This window comes from Hyperolius riggenbachi, chromosome 3, assembly GCF_040937935.1.
Source record: "Hyperolius riggenbachi isolate aHypRig1 chromosome 3, aHypRig1.pri, whole genome shotgun sequence".
In the NCBI taxonomy this organism is placed as follows: domain Eukaryota; kingdom Metazoa; phylum Chordata; class Amphibia; order Anura; family Hyperoliidae; genus Hyperolius; species Hyperolius riggenbachi.
The window spans coordinates 204,289,112-204,309,414 of NC_090648.1; the positions used below are offsets into that span (position 1 = coordinate 204,289,112).

A 20,303-nucleotide genomic window follows, 5' to 3' on the forward strand; every position below is an offset into this window, starting at 1 on the left:
CCCCTCTCTGTAAAAGAAGACTGAGAGGGACGAGGAGAGGCGGCGATCAGTGGTGATTGAATGTACTGGAGGCAGAGCTACAGCACAAAGCTCTGCCTCCTCTAGGAAGTACCGGAGGATTTTGCCACTGGGATTTCGGGGGGATAAAGACCTCGTACTGCCGCGGGGATGCGGCAAATCATCTTTGCTCTTAAAGAGACTCTGAAATCTCTTTTTTTCCTTGTTTTTGTCATGAAATCCTCTTAAGCATGAATACCCCAGTTAAATCGCCACATCCCCGCAGCAGATGAATGATTTACTACACTGAAATAGCCCTGCAAAGCTCCGTGGCTCACAGGGCTTCACTTCCTTGAAGAGGCTGAGCTTTAGGCTGTAGCTCTGCCTCCTCTGCAGTCAATCTCTGCGGATCACCGCCTCTCCCGGCCCCTCTCAGTCTTCTTTCACGGAGAGGGGCGGAGAGGAGGTGGAGATCCGCCGGGATTAATTTTGGAGTGGCAGAGCTACAGCCTAAAGCTCTGCCTCTCCAGGAAGAGAAGCCCTGCGTGTCAGGGCAGCATAATCTACGACCTGCAAAGTCGTCGAACTTTTCAGGTCAGTTACTCTGTAATAAATCACCCAGCTGTCGCGGGGATGCAGTGATTAATAGTGGACCCAAATTAAAAATACAAGATTTCAGAAATAAAATCTATTTTCTAAATTACAATAATAAATAGCAGCCTTTTTTCAGCTGCATGATGACAAATATAAATATTTTACATTTATTGGAGGAACACCTCCCCTCCTTTCATATTTCCGGGATTTTTTTGGCAAACTGGAGGAGATGAAAAACAAAACACAGGCTACTACTCATGATGTCACAGGTTAGGTGATCTCAGCTTGTGTGAGATTTCACATAGACAATGCCCCTGTGAGGGAGGGTAGCTGATGACAAACACACCCATGATCTAAAAAACCCTACTAATCTCAGAAGTAATCGCTGCCACCTGTATAACCCTAGTTATGAAAAGAGAAGGGTGAAAAGCATGCACTGAAATGCTCAGAGGCTTAAAGGAGTTATCCGGGCATTATAAAGAAAATAAAGGCTACTTACCGGGGGCTTCCTCCAGCCCCAAGCTCCCAGGACCTCCCTCGCCGCACCTCTGCGCGCAGCCGTTCGCCGTAGCTCCGTCCCGGTCCCCGGCGATCTACTGCGCCTGCGCAGTCCGCTCCGGCCCAGGTGGCAGTGATTGACAGCGCCGCTCGCACAGGCGCAGTACAGAGCGACCTGGAGGTCGCTCTGACGTCATCTCAGGGGACCGGGACGGAGCTACGGCGAACGGCTGCGCGCAGAGGTGCGGCGAGGGAGGTCCTGGGAGCTTGGGGCTGGAGGAAGCCCCCGGTAAGTAGCCTTTATTTTCTTTATAATGCCCGGATAACTCCTTTAAAGGAGTGTTTATTTATCTTTGCATGTGTCAGAGTGGTGCAACTAAATATTTTGAATTGAAAAACTTGTTTGGTTTGGGTCCGCTTTAACTTGGGCATTCATGCTTAAGAGGATTTTATGACAAAAACAAGAAAAAAAAACAGACTTCAGAGTTTCTTTAACCACTTCGCCACTGAGGGGTTTTACCCCCTGACCACCAGAGCAATTTTCACCTTTCAGCGCTCCTTCCATTCATTCGTCTATAACTTTATTATTACTTATCGCAATGAAATGAACTATATCTTGTTTTTTTCGCCACCAATTAGGCTTTCTTTAGGTGGGACATTATGCCAAGAATTATTTTTTTCTAAATGTGTTTTAATGGGAAAATAGGAAAAATGTGGGGAAAAAAATAATTATTTTTCAGTTTTCGGCCATTATAGTTTTTAAATAATGCATGCTACTGTAATTAAAACCCATGAAACGTATTTGCCCTTTTGTCCCGGTTATAAAACCATTTAAATTATGTCCCTATCACAATGTTTGGCGCCAATATTTTATTTGGAAATAAAGGTGCATTTTTTTCAGTTTTGCGTCCATCCCTAATTACAAGCCCATAGTTTATAAAGTAACAGTGTTATACCCTCTTGACATAAATATTTAAAAAGTTCAGTCCCTAAGGTAACTATTTATGTATTTTTTTTAATTGTAAATTTTTTAATTTTTTTTTAATTACAAAAAAAAAAAAAAAATGGGGACTGTGGGAGGTAATGAGTTAATTTTATGTGTAAAAGTCATTTATTTGTATGTGAAAAATGTGTAGGGTGTAGTTTACTATTTGGCCACAAGATGGCCACAGTAACTTTTTGTTTTAATGCGACCTCCAAGCTTCCTTCCAGGAGCTTGGAGGAAGAATAAGGAGGCTGGACACGTGAGTTTTTTCTCACAATGATCGCGCTGCCCATAGGAGAGCAGCTGATCATTGCGGGGCTTAGATCAACGAACGGGAATGGATTTTCCCGTTCATTGATCTCTGGGCGAGCGGGCGGCGGCGGTTTTACTAGCGGCGGGCGGCGTGTTTACGAGCGGGAGCGCGGGCAGCGTCGGGAACGCGGAAAGTACGTGTTTCTCCGTCCCTGGTTTTTAAAGGATGGAAAAAGGGGCGGAGAAATACGTACGCGCGGGGGTAAAGTGGTTAAGACTGAAGAGCATTCATTCCGGGGTGCCACTGTGGTTCCCAGGCAGTGAGAGCGCCTGGGACCCCGCGGCCCCACGGTTGTATAGGGGCATTGGGAAGCCTCCCCGTGGCGCTCCTGGATAGTGCTATTGTAGCATGAACTAATTCCCACAGGGTTTTTGACCCTGCATAAGTTGGCATGCGAAAGCAAATGCATATTTGCATGAGCATTGCCTCATGAATAGCCAATTAGGACAAATTTGCTTAGCCAGTTATGTCAGGTGTTCACTTGGTGTTTAATGCACACATTAAATTCTCTGTGTAGTAATTTTTAAGGCTTCAGACTCTCTTTCAGGGCCCTTTTCCACTATAGCGTTTGCGATTGTTGAATCGCAAAATCGCAAACCGCTAGTGATTTTCAAATCACTACGGTTTGCTTTTTAACATAGGAATTGCGGTAGGTCATTTCCACAACCGCGATTTGTTTTTTACTTGATCGCAAACGCGCGGAAGAGCGATTATTGCCGCAATTTTGCTATGCAGTGCATAACATAGCAAAATCGCAATCGCAAACGTCGGGAAATCTACGCAAAATGTTGTACTTTTGCTAAATCGCAATCGCTACCATTCAGAGCGAACGCTAGCGATTTCTAGTAGAAAAGGGGCCTAAGGACTGGTTCCGGGGGTACACATTACATGGAGGAGACTTGAGGCCCAGCAGGTAGAGTTGGCTGGACAGATTTCCAATAGATCTAATGCTGAAATCTATTCAGATTCTATCACACTGGGATCTATCTGTTGGTTGAATCTGCTGACCATCTGCCAATGTATGGGCACCTTTACTCACCTTAACTGACATTGAAAGCTGGGTGATAAAAGGTTAAATGATTACAACAAAATACATTGAAGAAAACACAGTCCTCCCCAGAAGCACTCACATTTAGTTGCTTTTGTCAGGTTAACTGCTTCCAGACATCATGGCTGATTATGCTCTGAGGGAAAACCGGACTGACACCCATCCAGCTATTGTTTTGAAGACTGTCTGCCCTGGAAAATGAATGAAAACAAATAGAAGTGAGCAGGCTGCTGCTGCTGCTGCAGTAATGTTCTGAATTACACATTCACTAAGAATGCGTGAAAAGTAAAAATAGAACAGCTGTGTTCGCACCCAGAATTGAAAATAGCAGATGACTACAAGGCAGACCTACACAGTAATTCAGGATATAAACAACAAATCCATATGAGGATCATGGGTGAATGAAACCTAACACCATCAATCGTATGAATGACCAAGAACAGTCAAAGCAATGCAAGCAGAAAAGACCGGCTTACTGAGGATTATAAACAAATTGCAATTTAAGAAACAATACATTGGTTTAAAATATGGAGCGCCTGAAATCTAATACACAACACTGAGCTTGTGTAAAGGTGCATTGAACCTATGCCATAGTCCTGCTCACAGCTAGAGATGGACAGTGCTATTCCACAGAATCGCTTTCATGGTAAAAAATACATTTCCATGTTAATGAGGAATTTCTGCAAAAGTGTCTTTTTCCCACCATGTGGCATCCCTCCATGGAAATGTGCACAGTGCAATTCCATTTTCAGTTTCTATCAGTTTCATTAGCCAATTGAATGTTCGCAGGTGTCATTGCAAAGGGTGTGATATATACAGACAGCCGCATCAGCCAAACATTCCTGCCATATCATATACACTGAGGTGGTGCTTAACAATGACAACATTTTTCAGCATGTTTGATTACCATCGTGGTGTTGGTCAAGAATTGGAGGATACTTGTACCCATTTAGGAAAGGTTCCCCCAAACAATCCCAAATGATCAAAGCATGCAATTTAAAGCAAACCTGAAGGGTTAAAAAAACAAAGTTAGATTCCAATGTTGGGAAAGCCTCTGGACGCTGTTAGAGCAGGGGTGTCCAACTCAAATACAAAGTGGGCCGAAACTGAATACTGGGTCCTAGTCGCAGGCCAAACTCAATGTCTACTGGCCACATTCCTCCATTTTAATGTTCCCTGGTGACTAATGGGCCCCCTCCAACCCTTATACAGTTCCCTGGTGTCTAGTGGTCCTCCTCCCTCCCTTATTTAGTTCCCTGATGTCTAGTGAAGATCCTCCCTCCCCTATATAGTTCCCTTAGTGACTAGTGGCCCCCACCCTTCCCTATACAGTTCCTTAGTGTTAAGTTATCTCCCCCTACCTCTTCCATATGGCTTCCCTGGTGTTCTAGAGCTTCACCTCCAATATAGCTTCCCTGGTGGTCTAGAGTGGGCCAAACAATGCAAAGTGGGGAAACCACTTGGAGGCCAAATTTAATAGCTCTGAGGGCCAGATTTGGCCTGCAGGCCGTAGTTTGACATGTATTCTCTAGAGGTTTCCCTGATGACCATGACGCCTCCGCTACCTGCCAGGACCCTCTTCCGCTGCTCTCTCCTTCATGTAGAAGTGCAGCCGCACTGCACAAGTTTTAGTAGGGTTTGCACCTGCAGAGTGACCTGGAGCCATCCATGCACAGAGAAAAAAAGCTTTCCTCAAGTGTACAGCTTTTCCAGTCTGCACACCCTACTGACACTTGTGCAAACAGTGTGCAATTCCAGATGTCAACATGACAGCTGTGCCTATTTTTTGCAGAGTGTGATCTCTGCCCAACATCTTTTCCTCAAACACATTTCAGATAATCCTGTACATTAGTTCCTTCAACATCTCCTGTCACTTTTAAGCTGAAAAAGACATCCCAGATCCCTTCCTTCCTCATGTGAGTTGCAACAAAATAATACTTGAGCACACATTGGACATGTCCTGTCTTTACTGCCCCACCTTCTTCTGTAACTTCCTATGAACAGACTGTCTTCTGTAGAACCCTGAATCAACTCTGCTGCTTGCCTTATTCACTTGCAGCCCTCTGATGTAGCTCCTTTCTGTCAAACATCCCATTGGTTGCCAGTTACACAGAGAATTAAGTTCAAACTGCGTATTCTAACGTTCAAAGCACTTACCAACATAGCCCTACAAATGTGTACACATGCCTGTGCCGAAATCTCAGAAAAAAGAGGATTTTAATTTTCAATAAAACAATTATTGAATTTATTCCAATTATAATTTTTTTAAATGAATCCTTTGTTATTAATAGGTAAAGCATCAAAAATGACCCCTTTTCCCTATATACTTGGAAAGGGTAGATATCTGGGGTCTCCTCTCCCCGTCAAATGGGTTAATGAAGATTGTAGAGGGAAAGCGTGCTCTTTTTTTAATTAGAATTTTTAAACAAATCAACAACAGATCCTATTTAAAATTGAGTGAAAATGCACATTAACACATACAAATGGTGGACATCCCACTGGCTACACTGGGCTTGAAAATAAGCTGGATAAATGCATACAAATGCAGTATGCCTTCTTCAAGTTTTTATGAACGCCCGTGTAAACTGGGGCGTATGGAAAAATGAAAGGACAGTGTGCGCAACTGTATAGTGTTTGTAGAAAGTGAAACAACACTGTTATAGAGTTCACAAGTTAAACTAAAAACAGGCTAAATGTCAAGCAATCCTCTGTACCACTTAAATGAGTCATATAAAATCCCACGAGCACGCTAAGCTAAAGCGAAATCCTCCCAGTAGTGATGTGCTCCCTGCAGGTTACTTCTTCCATTGAGAGAAAGGTCAAAATACACCGTGCTGAGACACGTGTTTCGTTTCACAATGGCAGCGTCATTTATTCAAGTGAAAATAACAGTGGAAGGAGTAAATGTAGACCTGCAATTAAGCATTCAGCCCATGCATTCTTACACTATTCATTGAGAGTCACCGCATTTACTCTCAACTCTAAACTATACTTCTACACCTAATTCAACAATACAATCATGCATTTTTAGATTTTATTATTTTATTTATTAAATTCACTCTATATAGTAGATACAATGCCCGGTCACCGAAAATAATCAATTCACTCTATATAGTAGATACAATTCACTCTATATAGTAGATACAATCACGCATTTTTATTTCCAAGGCGTGCAGGAAAGCAAATGGGCATTAATCCATCTAATCCAAGGGAGTCCATGAATACCTTATCACTCATACAATATAATCGTGATGGAAACCATTTGGTTATAATTTTATGTTACTCATATTACTACAGTCAAGACAAATGACATGCACAGGTTATACTTTACTAGTAGTGGCTATGCTGAACAATTTTACTTTACAGCATAGATACTATGATAACATCGCCTCAGTTTGACCATTTTAGGCAGGTGTCTACTAACCTGCTTGCCACTAACACTCAGGATTTTGAGAAAAGTAATAGCACTTGGCACAGATAAACGTATGAAATAACAGCAGAACATACTGTGTATATATATATATATATATATATATGTATATACATATATGTATATACATACATATATAGAAACACTGCAGATTTATTGCAGGATTTGTATCTGCTGTAACAACAAAATGTTTTTCTTTAAAGGACAACTGTAGTGAGAGGTATATGGGAGCTGCCATATTAATTTCCTTATAAGCTCATCTGCACAACTCCCCCACACACAGTAGGCTTAATTGTTTTACATATTTTAAGCCCTAAGGTATCCTTTAACAAATCTTTTGAATGCAACAGACTCTTTCAGTCTTATATAAGTAACCCTAGAATTCTGCATCTGAATATTCCTGGTTGCCTTGTAGTTAAACTTGAATTATAAAACTTTTTTTATTCAAGGACAAAAACAAAAAGTCACATTTCCTGCAATACAACATCTTCAAAACATGATTAGGAAATCCTTGTGTCTTTTTAACTTCACTTTTAGTTTCTAGCTGGTTGGTGCCAGGAGTCAGCAGCTCAGATGACAAATGGGCCCTTGAGAAAAAGGATCAGCTTTAAAGAAAATTTGAATGAAAGTTGAAATAACATAGCAATCACATCTGAAAACCATGTTTTCTTAGGCCTTTGGGGGATGATCAGAATCACTGAAGCTTAAATGAATCTGATGCTTAACATAGCTGTTGGCAACACTTGACGGTGGAAGAAAGGCGCAGACAAGTGGAAAATCCCATACTTTTGAGACATGGTATCCACAGCCCAAAGATCATCTGCTGGGGAGGAAGAAGAACCTGTCTAGCGTGGTGATCTTCCTTACCATATACTCTAGGACTGCGTTGTGCATACTATGCACATTTCAGGGGAGTATGCAGTAAAATACATAAAGAGGAACTTCAGCCTAAACAAACATACTGTCATTAAGTTACATTAGTTATATTAATTAAAATAGATGGGTAATATAATCTCTTACCCACCCTGTTTTAAAAGAACAGGCAAATGTTTTATTTCATGAGGACAGCCATCTTTTTGGTTGAAAGGAGATGACAGGGAGCATGTTCCAACTGTCCTGTGTGCTGATCACCCCTCCCAGTTGCTAGGCAACGTGAATAACAACATAAGAAATCCCATCATGCTTTGCACAGCATCAGGGAAAAAAAGCCCGGGCAGTTTTCTTTGATGGGTGGAGCTTAGCTAAAATTGCAACTAAAAATGATGCTTTGGTAAGAAAAACAACGTTCTGATGCTGTGAAACTGTTAAAGAAACACCAAGCCTTTTCAGTTCTGCTGAGTACATTTTTAGTCCGGAGGTTCACTTTAAGCAGAATTATGTGTGTAACATCTTACCGCAGGAGTAGTTGAGCAGAATGCAACACATTACATGCAATGCATTACACTCTACTCATCATGAGGTAAGACTTTATGCACGTAATTCTGCTGAATGCAGTTTACTGCAAATACCTACTCCTTAGTGATAAAAATTAATTTCCATAGAGAGCTAATACACATCTTCAGTTACTGATGAAACAAAAAAAATCACATTCAATTTTCTGCAATCCAAGACATTTTTGAGGTGAGCCTTTGTAACTAACCTGGTCTTCTGTGGGCTCACACCCATGTAAATATCCTCTATAGATTACGTCACAAAACACAACCTCTTCACTAAAGATCAATGATACGCATCATTTTAAGAGTTTCTTGTCTTTATCAACTAAATTTCTGCCCAGCTTTATACGGTATCAAAAAGCAGACTGGGGACCTAGATTACCTAAAAAAAAATGTAGAACAGCTATGAAGCAGCTGACCTGCTCAGGATTTGGAGACTTCCAGCTCAGAAACCACTTCAAAAATCTAAACGAATGTTCAATGTAACAGACAAAAACTATTCTTTTTTTTTTTTTATTATTAATCACTGTACATCATATTCATAGGAATAACAAACATGGGTCTTTCACTAAACAGCAGCAAACTTCATGTGCGCGTATAGCATATATAATTTGTACTGAGCAATACAGGGCTGTGGAGTCGGTACAAAAATCATCTGACTCTTCAGATTATGAAACCACTGACTCCAGGTACCCAAATTTGCTCCTACTTTAATTCTTCACTCAGAGTCCTTAGTCTAATACTTAAATGCTTACCAGGGCTTTGGAGTTGGTACCAAAATCATCCAACTCAGACTCCTCAGTTTATGAAACCACCTCCGACTCCAGGTACCCAAAATGGCTTTAACTCCTCGACTCCAACTTGAAAGCCCTGGAGCAATATGCAAACTACAGAATGCACATTATGTAATTTGCATAATTCACATTAAACAAACATGTATGCTACTTGTATTGTGAATGTTATGCTATTTGTGTAACGCACAACAAGAAACAGTGTGTGCACTATGTGCAAAATGTGAGATATGCAAGATATCTAACATTTGTTTTGTAGTTCGCATCACACTGCAAAATATTCATGTGCTTTTTGCTCACTTATATTTTACCCTTCTTTAGTAAGTAGACTCATTTCTTCATACAAAAATCTTAAGTTGCGATTCCATACTAATACAACTTCTACTGTAAAATGGAGTATAACTCATGAAGTTACAGAGGACCTGTTTGCTAATTCTTGAGCATTATTGATCGTTTCCATCAAACTCACAGACGGTTCACTTCGTCAAGAGTGTAGTTGTTCATGATGAAATGATTACAAAGAGATGTACCTCAGTAGACACAGAGCTGATACACTTTAATACAATGGAGACTTTACAGAGTGCGTGCTGGCAAAGGGGTGCAGTTTTAATGAGTTTGTTTAAAATATTATAATTTAGGCCATCAAACATCTATAAGAAGCAAAATACATCCACAGACTTCACAACACAATGTGCAAATCCCTGTCTGGTACTTAACTTGCCCAAGGATAAGTTAAGATGACATATATTACAAGACCTGTATTACATGTGCATCACCCTCTTGTACCCCCATAAGGGGCCTTTGCTATTAACCGCTAAAGTTGGCGGCCAGGGAAACATTTCCTACACACAGAACGAGAATTTTAAAATTGATTTTTTTCAAAAACTATAAGGTCTTTTTGAATATTGTTTTCCTGTTATACCCACTGTCCTCCTCCACATACCCTGAAATTTGGTGTTTCTAGCACATGAGGGGGCTTTGCTATTAAACGCTAAAGTCGGCGGCTAGTGACTTCAATGTAAAAAGTGCAAAAGCACTTTTTAGAAAAAAAATTGCGTTAAATGTGAACGGCGAACAGCCCATGTTTGCAGCAAACTGTTCTCCTGAGAAACTGTTCGGGACATCTCTAGTAGTCCATTGACAAGACTTTTTTCATTTTTTTAGATAAAAATGCAGCTGGTTTCAAAATCGTGAATACTTTGGATTCTTCAACGCCGTGAAATAATTAAATAGTCTTTTATTTAAATCTGAATGATCTTACTGAAAATATGATGGTTTGCTTAAAATGTCACTATTAAAGGCCACCATTTAGTTTAGAAGAGCTCAGCACCAGTTCAGGTAGGCTTTGGTGAGAGGCAGCAGGCTGCATACAGAAAATAATTGTTGAGAGAAGTAAGGCAGCTAGGGTGGTGCTATACACATTGCACTAGCCCTGCTGTCAGTTTTATTTGCATGCACATGGTATGCATTGGAAAATGTGCAAACATGCTATATGTGAGGTTATGGTCTAATAACACATTACCAGCTATCGATATTTGTCTTCTGGCTGGTAAATGTATTAAATAAAAGGAATGGATGAGGACTACCTTGGTGTTGCTTTTCCTCATATAACAAACTGTTGTTGGCCCAGGAGTGGGGTGCTGCCAAGCAACATGCCTTCTGGGAGTCACAAGAGGAATCAATGATTGCTTAGCTTTCCAACTAGTGCTCCCAGTAAAATGAATAGGAAATGCAAGCACTCAAAACGAGGTTTAGATACAATTCTTATGTCTTCTCATTCTTGAGCTGATACAGACACTTATAAAGCCACTTTGTAATGGTTTCAGCAACTGTTAATCAAACACCAGGAAAATGCTGTAAAAATGTAATAATCGGGTATCTTGCCTCAAAATTATATTATAAACATTATTATACTAATGATCTGAAGTTGCCAGTAGGCTAGAAGGGTTTTTAACAATACAAAAGACTTTAAGGTACACCTGAAATGAGAGGGATATGGAGGTGTAAGAGGTAGCGGAGCCTCCGCCAGAACGCACGTGGCGGCGGATTCCGCATCTCAAACAGGAGCCTCCGCATCCTTGCCGGCGGGTGGAGTAGGGCAGGCGGCGGAGTCCGTGAGCTCGGCGAACTCCGCCACACAGTTGCTGCCTGGGGGGTCGCCCGCTCCCTCGCCGGCTCAGAGTCTCCGCACTATGGGCGCACGCGTGAGGAGACAGGAACTTTATGCCTCTAGAAGGGGAGTCAGCTGAGTAGGCCGGTCAGCTGACTCCAGCAGAAGTGTGGATTGGCTGGGGCTCTGGGGTGGCACTGGGCAGCTCTGTGGCTACATATAGGACTTGCTGGTCAGTAGCAAGTGGTCTGCTGTCGTGAATACTTCGGTGTTAGCGCTCAGACCTTAGTCCAGTTTCCTAGGTGTTGATACCAAGGACGTCACACCTTAGATTAGGATTGTATTTGTATATTTGCCTGTGTTTTGACTCTGGCTATCCCTGACTACTCTTTACTCTAATCGCTCTTGTACTTCTGCCTATCTGATTCAAGTTGCCGACCCTGCCTGTTTACCGACTCTGAATCAGCCTTCCGTTTCTGTACTGCTGCCGCCTTTCTGTTGCCGAACCTCTACCTGTCTGACCTTTCTCCCTCCAGTGGAACGTCTCCCACTGGTGAGGTATCTCTGAGGCTTGCCTCTCTGAGACGCCTGCCTAGCAGACTGTTACTGCCAGAGGCTGAGATTCCTCTTCTGGTCTTTTAGAGGATCTCACATACGGGGTTCCCATTCAGAGGTAACCACACCTCTGAGGAATCGCTGTGTGGTGGATATTTCCACGATCTTGTGATTTGTTACTGTCATCACTGTTTTAGGTGTCCAGAGGTTAGTTACACTTGTATTATTGGTGATTCTGGAGATCATCAATAATCAGGTTACGTCTGTATTGTTGGTGATACTGCAGATCACCAGTAATCAGATCCTCTCTGTTCACTGACACCTATCGTTACAGGAGGCTGCCAAATTTATTTCCTTTAAAACAATACCACTTTCTTGGCTGCCTGCTGATCTCTTTGGCTGCAGTAGTGTCTGAATCACACACCTGAAACAAGCATGCGACTAATCTAGTCAGATTTCAGTCAGAAACATCTCATTTGCATTGTTCAGGGCCTGTGGTTAAAAGTATTAGAGGCAGAGGATCAGCAGGACAGCCAGACAAATTGTGAGCCCAAGGTGAAATTGATTTGGAGGCTGCCATATTTATTTCCTTTTAGACAATACCAGTTTCCTGGCAGCCCTGCTGATCCATTGGCTGCAGTAGTGTCTTAATTACACCAGAAACAAGCATGCAACTAATCTTGTCAGTTTGTCTAACAATATTGTCATATGCATATGCTTGTTCACGGTCTATGGATGAAAAATTTAGAAGCAGAGGATCAGCAAGACAGCCAGGCAACTGATATTGCTTAAAAGGAAATAAATATGGCAGCCTCTATAGTTCTCTCACTGCAGCATTGAGCTGTAATACATTAACCATTTACTGACATCCTAACGTATTAAAACGTCATGCTTACCGCTATTAACAGCAACATGACGTTTTAATACGTCCCGCGTTCCCGCCGATGCTACCGCCGTGTGTGCGCCACTACCGCCGCTGTTTACGTCGGGCTTCCGTGCTGGGTGATTGGGAAAGAGGACCAAACGGTCCTCTACCCAATCGCAGTGCCTGGAGTGAATGGACGTGACCGCGAACAGCGGCTACGTCCATTCACAATAACAGGAAATGTAACAATTAAAGTGAAGAAAAAAAAAAAGTGAACATTTCCTATGAGTGTTCACTAGCACCATCTTGTGGCAAAAAAGTATATTACACCTACAAAATACATTCATTTTCAAGTACATACAGATCTTAATAAAATTACACTTCCAACCCTCCCCCCCCCCAAAAAAAAAAAAAAAAACACTTGTAAAAAAAAAAAATCAGCTAAAAAAAATAAATAAATAGTTGCCTTAGGGACTCAGTTTTGTTAATTTATATTTTATGGGGGGAAATTAATTTTAATTTATTACATAGGGGCTTGTAATTATGGCCAGAATAAAAAAAAACACAACAGAAAAATAACACTTATATTTCAAAATAATATACTGTCGCCATGCATTGTGATAGGGACATCATTTAAACTGTTTAATAATCGGGACAACTTGGCAAATAAAACGTGTTTGTTTTATCCACAGGAGAATGTTTAATTTTAAAACTATAATGGTTGAAAACGGAGAAATAATGATTTTTTTTCTTTTTTTTCTGTTTTTATCATTAAAACGCATTTAGAATAAAAAAAAATTCTTAGCAAAATGTACTATACACAGAAAGCCTAATTGGTGGCGAAAAAAACGAGGTATAGATCATTTTCTTGTGATAAGTAGTAATAAAGTTATTAGGGAATAAAAGGGAGGAGCACTGACAACTGAAAATTGCTCTGGTCCGTTAGGATAAAAACCCTTGGGGGTGAACTGGTTAATTTATGCATGTTATTTTTATGTGAGTAAAAATGTACATGCTTAAAGGGAACCTAAACTGAGAGGGATATGGATGTTTCCTCTTAAACAATACCAGTTGCTTGTCAGTCCTGATGATCTCTTTGGCTGCAATAGTGGCAGAAGCACACACCTGAAACAAACATGCAGCTAATCCAGTCTGATTTCAGACAGACCACCTGATCTGCATGCTTGTTCAGGGGCTGTGAATAAAAAAGTATTAGAAACACGGGATCAGAAGGAGAGTCAGGCAACTGGCATTATTTTAAAAGGAAAAATCCATAGCCTTCTCAGTTTAGGTTCCCTTTAAATCTCAGCATTTAGCATCAGTTTACTATACGGTGTAAAAAATGGGATGGATTGAACGACAGGTGCAATGTTAGTGCCTGCGCTTGCATTATCTGCTTGCTCAGGTAAAGCATGTTCTATACTCAACAGACATTAAGCTTTGAGCTGTAACATTCAACAAACGTAAACTTTTCTTTGAGTAAAATAACTTACATAAATTGTTGAACTATAGCATAGAGCAGCTTTGTGAATCAACCCTTTTGTGCCAAAGTAGTGCACTTGACTAGAGCAACCAATCAGGTTTGATCTATTTAAAGGGAACCAGAGATGAACGTTTCACACAAAATAAACATATCAGTCGATAGCTTGTAAAGAATAAATGCTCTACCTAATAATTTCGCTGCTCTGGTGTGCCTTTTTTAGTGTTTTTTATCCATTATTGCTCCAGGAAAAATCCAATATGGCCGCCGGCTCATATCCCTTCTGCTTCCGGGTTATGAGTTGTTCTGGATGTGCTGTCTAGGCTATATGAGACTATGCTGCTATCTAGGCTATATGAGAAAGGCTGCTGCAGCCTTTCATCTGTGTGCTTTCATTTTGGTATGATGTGCAGCTGCCTGTAGTAAGTCTCTCTCATAGGAATGAAACTGCAGTCATCATCATTATCTATGCAGACAGAGTGCACACAGAGCACACAGATCATATTGCAGCCACACTTGTCTGTTTCAGAGATTCTTTCTAAGCAGAAGCAGCCCCTCCCATGTCATCAGAGCTCTCAGTATGCAAAGCAGGAAAGCTGAGCCAGGAGGGGACAGGCTTCGGCTTGAAAAGACTCCACAGAAGAGTGACTCAGCTATAATGATTCCAGGTCAAACCTAGACTGAAGGCTCAGTCGGGGATTCTTATCACAGCTGATAATAGACTAATTAAGCAGATAAGAATGAAACTAAAAGCAGGGTAGGTGTTTACTGTCATGTTCCAACTGATAAATGTAGTAAAATACATGAGGGTGCTTCGTCTCTGGTTCTCTTTAAAGCAGACCTAAGCTCAGAATGTCCTCTCTGCTCTAAAAGATACACAACAGCATAATAACCTTTAAAGAAAAACATATTTTTTGTTACAGCTGATTGAAATCCTGCAATAAATCTGCAGTGTTTTACTTCCTGCTTTCATAGAAAAAGTATATATCAGAAAATAGTGAGATAGGAAAGGTAAGTGGGTATGACCCGGTTGAGCACAAATCACAGATAATAAGTACTATATCAAAAAACTTTATTAATCCAAATATATATATATATATATCATTAAAAAACAGCAACATTAAAAATGTGCCCTTTTACTAGTTTCCACTCAGGTCCCTAGTTAACCAGCTCCTCACCGCTGCCTCCCTCCAGGCCGCAGAAGCGGACCTGAGTGGAAACTAGTGCGATGACACGCTCGTGACCGCACGCATGCGCATTCACAGCGCGTCTGCCTGGCCACTCGAGACGCGAGCGGCGGGATCTTCCCACCGCTACACGTCATAGATGTTACACGAGGGACATGGCCGCGACCAATCGCGAGCATCCAGGAAGTAAACAAAGCAGCATGCTGTCGCTATGGTGACGATAGTAAACACCGCGGTGTGCGGCTATACCGTCACACGCCACGGTGATCACAGGCCACACAATGTGCGGCCATAACATCGCTTAACCACAAATCAGTCACCATCAGAATTGCACCAGGGACTTTCTCAACCAGAATAAATATCACATATAATCACATTTAAACCAGAATAGAGTCGACATATAGTCACATTTATACCCACATAGTTGTCATCTCTAGTATGCAGGATCAAAGTAGGATCAAAGGAACGATTCTATATGCCACTGTGGAGTCAGAATTGTAGGGTCCCCACTGTGGAAGCAGGCATATTGCTAACATCCTGTGCTTTCAAATGAGCTTATGTGCCGTGGCAGTCATGTGACATGGGAAGAGATCAAATACAACTTGTGATTAGACACAGATGAAGGGGAATTAGACAGGCTAAACTCCCTAAATACATGCAGGGTGCATTTCTCTCTGTTTTTCTTCTGCCCTGTGCAAGAGTTCAGGTCCACTTTAAAACAGACAAGGATCCAAGTGATGATTGCTATAAGCAGCTGCACTAAGCTATGAGATATCAAATATTCTGTACAGTTCATGATGATCTGTAAAGTTGCTATTCTCTGTCAACAGCTGGAAACCAGAATTGTCTGGTGTATGTCTGGCAGGTGTATAGTTATGTTACACTGTCATAACCACGTACATTCTTCATACTCAAAAATGTATACAAAATGCATCCACAGTATATACTGTCACTCTATTGTTACCGCTTATACTTGGTTCTTGGAACTGTTATTTGTCAAGGAGAATCACTATTTCCATAAAACTGTGAATTAAAAAGACAGTAAGAAAACGCTAACTTCCTTCCTCCTACAAGATGTGCTATATTTAAAGACGCCAACGTCTTCTGGCAAGTTGTTTGTGCTCCTGCATACGTAATGTGCAATGGAAAATAGACTGATGTGTAAAGCATAAGAAAGATAATATATGCTTCATACGGCCCACTGTGTGTCCTAGTCATATCATTATTCATCATCATTTCCCCTAAAAAGGTGTACCAATAGTCTGACTTCTCATATGGGTACATACAGCAGTAAAAACTCACTCATTAACACACTGAAGCATCTTAGCTGAATGAACCCGGCTTTAGGTGAAAATGTTTAATGTGGTTGTCAGGAGAAACATCATGTTTTTACACAATATCTATTGCTTTTAAATCAGCATAGGGGTTTGTTGTACATGGTCAGCTATTAGATTCCGTAAGCTAAATACTCACCTTAACGAGGCAGGAAGATAGATCACAGCGATGTCACCTGACGAGCATTCCCCAATTCAGCTTCCTGCTCACAGAAATACACAACGGCACAAGACGGCGCGAAGGAAAGTTCAAATGATCGCGGATGTCGTTAGGGATCATAAAGATTCGATCTGCCATGATGGTCATTATCGCCACGCCTCGCAAAGCGTCACACACCTAATTGTGCACTTGTTCTGACGTCCCAAGATCACGAAAACGATCACTAGTCGCTCAAAAAATGCTTGTCGTCAGAAGAATCATGTACAAAATCGCCAAGTGGTTACAAGATTTGACACGGTACCTCCAGAAATATAGATTTCTAGTAGAGATGAGAACATCGATCTCTCAGAATTCTGAAATTACTTTCCCATCAGAATGATGCAATTTCAAGTTCAAAGTCTGAATGCCGCTGTGTAAATTCCAAAAGGTTATAAGAAATAACCTCTGTAATACGCAAATATTTTTGTGCTTGATTAGCAAAAAATGTCTACTTAGCATGCGCAAAGGACACAAATAAGAAAATTCCATGCAAAGATGTGAAAATTCTAAATTGGAACCTATTGTGAATATACTTTCGCAAACTCACATTAGCCACAATAATGTTATGGTTATTGTGAAAATATATACACAATAACTTAATGTGGACACACCATACAATTTTCTACATTTTTTTTCAATCCAAAAATGACTATCAATTTTTTTGATTGATTGTAACATTTAAAAATCTGACCAATGTACCCCACACATGGTACACAAATGATTGAAAATGTGGGTCTATACAGTTAAGAAATTGACAATCTACCCGACAGCATTCAATTTCATAAAAATTGATCAGAAAAATCCACCAACTGATAGTTTTTTATTGAATTGCCGTAAAATCAGATAATTTGATTGTATCGTGTGTGGCCACCGACAATTTCGTGATTTTAGAATACAAACTCATAATTCCTGAAACTTGGTATTCGTGAAATTTGGAATTCGCTCAGAACTCTGTGAAATTTCAGATTTTCGTTGGATTTGGAATTAAGCAATTCTGACCGACTCTGAGCCGGCGAAAACGAAAATAGCTGGCGGCGGTGGAACGGAGGATCTTTGAGAACAGGTGCAGGACAGGGCGGCTGCAGGGGGCTGGTAGAAGCCCCAGGTGAGTGAAACTTTTTTCGCGGCAGGCTTAAGTATCCCTTTAAGATGTTCCTGCAAAAACAACCTGGCCTCAAAGGTCTACTTCCCACTTTTTGTTCTGTTAATTTTTATATAAGTTTACTAATATGACTAATGTATCCGCTCTACTGTAGTTTTACAATTGTGTTACAATTCCTTTTTTTATGCATCATTTCCAGACCTCATTAGTCACAAAGGACTAGAGGACATGATCTGCGCATGGAGGAAAAACATTTCAGCGATTTATTTAGGAAGGGGTTCTTTACAGTATGAGTGATTAAGATGTGGAATGCATTGCCACAGGAAGTAGTTATGGCAAATTCTATATCTGCTTTTAAAGGGGGCTTAGATACTTTCCTTGCATTGAAAGATATCCATGGCTATAATTACTTCTGGAGTCAGGAAGGAATTTTTTCCCTTTTGGGGCTAATTGGACCATGCCTTGTAAGGGTTTTTGCCTTCCTCTGGATCAACAGGGATATGTGAGGGAGCAGGCTGGAGTTGTACTTTGTTCTCTGGCTGAACTCGATGGACGTATGTCTTTTTTCAACTCAAATAACTATGTACTATGTAAAACACGTGGATGGTGTTTCCTTGGTATCCTAACTAATGGTTTTTTCTTGATGCATATTTTATGGAATATAATATACTAAGTTTTTACACATTGTTCATATATTTATTACCTTTCTGGGTTTGCAATGCAGACTTACTGTGCCAATGTCAGATAATGCTTGGCTGGGCTGAACAGCAGTCTATGAACTGTCCAAACGCCTCCTATTCCATCATGACCCATGATGTACAAACTCTGTAAAAACTGGTACCAAAAGCATTCAGCGATAGTGATTTCTGCTTTCTAGTGCTTCCCAGCCATAAAACTGCAGCTGAAAGGTGATTAGTGTCCTGCAGATGGGAGGCTGAGTTGCCCAACATGTAGTTCAGTCCTCCATCTGAAAGAGGAGTAACTGAGATTAGAAGTGATAGCAGATATCTTCATAACTCAAGCACCGTACACAAGCTAGACGAGACTTGGCTGAGGTAACCAATAACGACCACCGCGGCCAAGAATCCAGCATGTGTACGGCAGCTCTGATGGCCCAGTTACCCGGCTCCCAAGAGACGTCACTCCCACATTGCTTCGTTGGCACATTGCCCATATGCATAGCAAAATTTGCCTACAGACTAGTGACGTACTGTCAGCCTTGGTCCTGTAATATCTCCCCAAGGATTGGTTCCCGATCCCTGCCAGGTGAAATGTTTCGTACACCTGTACTAAGTATCTTCTGTACTAGAGCATGATAAGAGTTGTAATGGTGCTGCCCAGAGTTTACCTTTAAAAAACTGCACCACAACAACTAACAGGGAGCCAGAGAAGTCTGCAGCTTTGTAAAGAAACCTAAGTTAACAGGTTGTGGTAAATCAGATGCGATTCTAAATGATTGCATGAGGTATAAACGTTAAACTGACAGCAGATGTTGCTGTCAGGGGAAAGTGCCTGCAATAACTCTGAGTGACATGATCAGCTAATTAGCCCCTGAAAACACAGAGGGGAGAGGGGTGGAAGCGTATCCTCAGAGGGCAGCATCTGATTGAATTGATTAGTCATTTTCAGAAATATCATGACTGACAGATTACTCACCCACAATTATGACTAGTGGCTGCTTATATTAAAATAATCAACTTGTCTATACTGTAGTATAAAGTATGAGCACTCTATGCAGTGCAGGCTTTGCTTTAGTCCCTAGCGCAGGCATGTGCTTTTTATGTATATTGTATAGTACAGTGGAGGAAATAATTATTTGACCCCTCACTGATTTTGTAAGTTTGTCCAATGACAAAGAAATGAAAAGTCTCAGACCAGTATCATTTCAATGGTAGGTTTATTTTAACAGTGGCAGATAGCACATCAAAAGGAAAATCGAAATAACCTTAAATAAAAGATAGCAACTGATTTGCATTTTATTGAGTCAAATAAGTTTTTGAACCCTCTAACAATAAAAGACTTAATACTTATTGGAAAAACCCTTGTTTGCAAGCACAGAGGTCAAACGTTTCTTATAATTGATGACCAAGTTTGCACGCATTTTAGGAGGAATGTTGGTCCACTCCTCTTTGCAGATCATCTCTAAATCCCTAAGGTTTCGAGGCTGTCTCTGTGCAACTCTGAGCTTGAGCTCCCTCCATAGGTTTTCTATTGGATTAAGGTCCGGAGACTGACTAGGCCACTCCATGACCTTAATGTGCTTCTTTTTGAGCCATTCCTTTGTTGCCTTTGCTGTATGTTTTGGGTCATTGTCGTGCTGGAACACCCATCCACGACCCATTTTCAGTTTCCTGGCAGAGGGAAGGAGGTTGTTGTTCAGGA

General features: G+C 41.0%; 1 protein-coding gene across 3 annotated transcripts in view; it reads right to left on the minus strand.

Moving 5' to 3' along the window:
- The window catches only part of OTUD7A (OTU deubiquitinase 7A), a 259,837-nt gene that overhangs the window by 160,323 nt on the left and 79,211 nt on the right, over positions 1–20,303 (minus strand). For all 3 annotated transcript variants that reach the window (XM_068272540.1, XM_068272542.1, XM_068272541.1), the window contains exon 2: positions 3,518–3,626. The gene's annotated coding sequence lies outside the window, so the exon portion shown is untranslated. The remainder of the gene's footprint in view (positions 1–3,517; positions 3,627–20,303) is intronic.